The 4,148-nt window shown below is 49.4% G+C and overlaps 1 non-coding gene across 1 annotated transcript; it reads left to right on the forward strand.

The window, feature by feature from the left end:
* Positions 1-3,362: 3,362 nt before the first annotated feature.
* Positions 3,363-3,469, forward strand: LOC123569692 (U6 spliceosomal RNA). The gene has a single exon (XR_006693492.1). It is a non-coding gene; the product is annotated as a U6 spliceosomal RNA (small nuclear RNA).
* Positions 3,470-4,148: the final 679 nt, after the last annotated feature.

The raw sequence follows: 4,148 nt of genomic DNA on the forward strand, positions 1-4,148 counted from the left end.
TTTCATATAATTTTTTATTTGCATAGAATTGTGGTATGTATTTTGGGGGTATATGTGATGTTCTGATACCTGCATACAATGTATAATGATCAAAGCAGGATAATGGGATATTCATCACCTCGAATGTTCACACGTGTGTCTTTAACGAGATTAAACTCTCCAAAGTAGAGAGCACATTTGCTCATCTCTGTGCACCTGCCCCAAAGATCAACTCTCCCATTAGGAACTCTGTAAATGTTTGTAGATAAAATGAATGAGAGATTCTGTGTGGTTCTAAGGACACGCTGTGTGAACTTGCAGAAGCCATCCAACTTCTTTGCCTCGCTGTCCCTAGTAAAATACCCATTAGTAAGTGTTATATAGTGAGGGTGAAGGGAATGGCTCGTGTATTCCTGACCTCTCACTTCATTCTCGGAACTCCCAGAACAGAAGGAGCAGAATGAGTTCCACTCGAGAGCAGAACCTGCTGTCAAAGTTATAACTAGCTGCCGGATGTGGTGGTTCACGCCTGTAATCCCAGCACTTTGGGAGGCTCAGGTGGGCGGATCACGAGGTCAGGAGGTCGAGACCATCCTGGCCAACATAGTGAAACCCCGTCTGTACTAAAAATACAAAAATTAGTCTGGCGTAGTGGTACGCGCCTATAGTCCCAGCTACTCTTACAGCTGAGGCAGGAGAATCGCTTGAACCCAGGAGGCGGAGGTTGCAGTGAGCCGAGATCACATCACTGCATTCCAGCCTGGGTGACAAGAGCAAAACTCCGTTTCAAAAAAAAAAAGTTGTAACTACCGTTGATTTTATGATCATTGCCGAAGAAAGATTTTCTAAAATTTACCTACTGATAACGACGTCAGATTCACACCCTCCCAATTTTTCAGTTTCTTTATCTCCCTCACTGAACTCAGATGCGTCAGATTTATCTCAAATGACTGATGCGTCAGATTTATCTCAAATGACTGATCACCGCCTGGTAGCCAGGAACCATGAGACCACTTTCTTTCTCAGCTCCTGTCCCAACTCATGGGACAACCATGCTAACACTACGTGATTCTCGGTCCCTGGTGTTAGCTAATTTGGAGCAAGAGGATGCCTAATCCATTGCACATCAATCAGATTCTCTCTCGCAAGAAATTGTAATAGCCCTTGAGGGATGCTGGTGTGAATCCCAGATGCTCTCAGGAAGAGAGAATGTGTAAATATGAGAGGGATCAAGCTCTTCTGTCTGGCAGCCACTGTGTCAAAAACATAAAGAAAGTCAATCTGCAGAGAAACGGGACTGCAGCGGATGCACAGAGGGAAGCTGAAAGAGAAACCCCGTGGCCGGGCGCGGTGGCTCAAGCCTGTAATCCCAGCACTTTGGGAGGCCGAGACGGGCGGATCACGAGGTCAGGAGATCGAGACCATCCTGGCTAACACGGTGAAACCCCGTCTCTACTAAAAAATACAAAAAACTAGCCGGGCGAGGTGGCGGGCGCCTGTAGTCCCAGCTACTCGGGAGGCTGAGGCAGGAGAATGGCGTGAACCCAGGAGGCGGAGCTTGCATTGAGCTGAGATCCGGCCACTGCACTCCAGCCTGGGCGACAGAGCAAGACTCCGTCTCAAAAAAAAAAAAAGAGAAACCCCGTGGTCCCAGGGAGAGAAAACCAAGAGAAGCCCATCCTTTCTGACAGCGGTGGTACAAATGCCAAATCTGATCTCCTGAGGAGTGCAGTGGGATTTTTGCCTTTGAGTTAGTTCTGCAACACACCTGAATCCATGCACTAAATACTCCTTGATTTTCCTGAGCCACTCTGACATGGGGTCGTACAACCGAAAACCTAACAAAGACAGCTGCCCTAGGTCAGGCCTCATCTTCTCTCTAGAAGACGCTTGTTAGGCTTCCTCACTGACCTCCCTGCCTCCAGTTTGTCCTGGCGCCACCACCAATCCACCTTTCACATGGGTTTCCAGGCAGACCTCACCATGTTAGTGCCCCTGTGTGCAGAAAAGAGTTGGCGTTACCATTCTTTTTCTTTTTTTTTTCTTTTTTTTGAGGCACAGTCTCGCTCTTGTTGCCCAGGCTGGAGTGCAGTGGCACCATCTCGGCTCACTGAAACTTCTGCCTCCTGGGTTCAAGCGATTCTCCTGCCTCAGCCTCCCGAGTAGCTGGGATTACAGGCACACGCCGCCACACCTGGCTAATTTTTTGTATTTTAGTAGAGATGTTGTTTCACCGTGTTGCCCAGGCTGGTCTCGAACTCTTGAGCTCAGGCAATTCGCTCACCTCAGTCTCCCAAAGTGCTAGGATTGCAGACGTGAGGCACTGGCATTCTAAAAAAAAGGCCTGTTGCAAGCTAGTCCTTGGCTGGTGTCTGGGAACATAGATGAGAGAAGGGTCCCCATCCTAACCAATGTGAGCGGCTTACTCCGCCCAAAATGTTTGTGCAAACAGCGTGGTTTAAGCTAAACACCTGCTTTCCCTCTGGGAGTCTGGAAATTTAGTAAGCATTAGACCAAGGGTGTCTAGGTGACCATCCCCACAATAAAATCTCTGGGCACTGAGTCTCCAATGAACTCCTCTGAGAGACAGTATTTCACACTGTTGTCCCGACCTGTGGCTGAGGCAACTGTACATGATTTGTGTGGCTTCTTTGGGAGAGGACCCTTGGAAGCTTGTGCCTGGTCTTCCCCAGACTTCACCCAGGAGCCTTTTCCCTTTGCTGGCCTTACTGTGTATAGTTTTGCTCTGATGAATCATAGCCATGAGTGTGACTGCATGCTGAGTCCCACGAGCACTCCTGGCCAATCATTGCACAAGGAGGTGGTCCTGGGGACTCCAGACACACCCTGCTCGAAACACAAGTATCTTTCCAGGATAAAGCCCACCTCTTCGTTTGACACCAGGACCATTGTGAGCCGGCTCTAATTGACATCTCAGCCTCATCTCTGCTGTTCCCAACCTACCACCTTACGTTCCAATTACACCCCTGCCTCTATTACTCACCACTGTAGGCACCTGTGTTCCATTCACCAGGGCCCATCTCAGGAAGCCCTCCTGGAGGATCCCTTCTATCAGAACCCAGCTGGTCCTGCCTCATGCTCTATCCCACTTCCTAACACAGAGCCTGGAGTCCTAGAAGTTTCACCACACCCATGTCCCCAATCAGGGGTGATTCCTGGAAATCAGGGGTGCAGCCCATCTATGGCTTGCATCTCCAGGGACACCACAGGCTCCAGCACACAGTAGGTGCTCAATAGAGGTATTGCAAGCTTTAGCCTCCCTGTACAGATGTCTCTCTCCTCTGAAATCAGGAAATCAACACCCCCGAGACCTGAGACATGTGGCCTTGTACACCTATGATCCTTTTTATAGAGATACTTGAGTGCTCCCTTCGGCAGCTCATAGACTGAAATTGGAATAATACTGAGAAGATTAGCCTGGCCCCTGCTCAAGATTGACACAAAAGTTTGTGAAGCATTCCACGTTTTTTTAAACTACCACGCTTTAGTCATTATACAATGCATGCATTGAAACATCACACGGTACCCCACAAACATGTACAACTATTCTGCATCAATAATAAACAACAAAAAAGATACCCAAATCCCCCGACTAGGTCTAGATTCCAATTCAGAGTCAGCATATACGATGGAGAACCTGGAAGTGGGGGCCACGCACTGAGATTCCCTGATCTCCATGTTACACGACACTCTCAGAGAAGTAAAGCGACCTAACCAAGGTTGCCCAGCTGGTGAGTGGCAGAGCTGGGACTCAGCTCCAGAGCAGGCAGGTCCAGAAGTCCACCCTGTGAACACTGTCCTCGAATCATTGCTCAGGGTGTGCAGACCTGGCCTGGGGAGCTGTCCCTTGAGCTCCGGGGCCGCCCTGGGTCACTGTCCTGCTCACCAGTGACCTCCCCGAGGGCCAGGACTCCAGGGCTCCTCTTACCCTGCTCCCAGCTCAGGGCAGTGCAAACTGGTGATACCATGTTTACCCCCTAAGCTGCCACTAATTCTCTCCTCCCACGTAAGCCTGCTTGAGACAGGTCTGAAGGTTCTATTCTCCCAGGAGGAGCTCCAACTCCCTCCCAGCTTTAAAGAAATTCACATAAATGGAATCCACGTGGAAAAGAGGCACTTTCGCCTCCTTCATGGCAGCCTGAGAGCCA

This window comes from Macaca fascicularis, chromosome 16 (assembly GCF_037993035.2).
Source record: "Macaca fascicularis isolate 582-1 chromosome 16, T2T-MFA8v1.1".
Taxonomy (NCBI): Eukaryota; Metazoa; Chordata; class Mammalia; order Primates; family Cercopithecidae; genus Macaca; species Macaca fascicularis.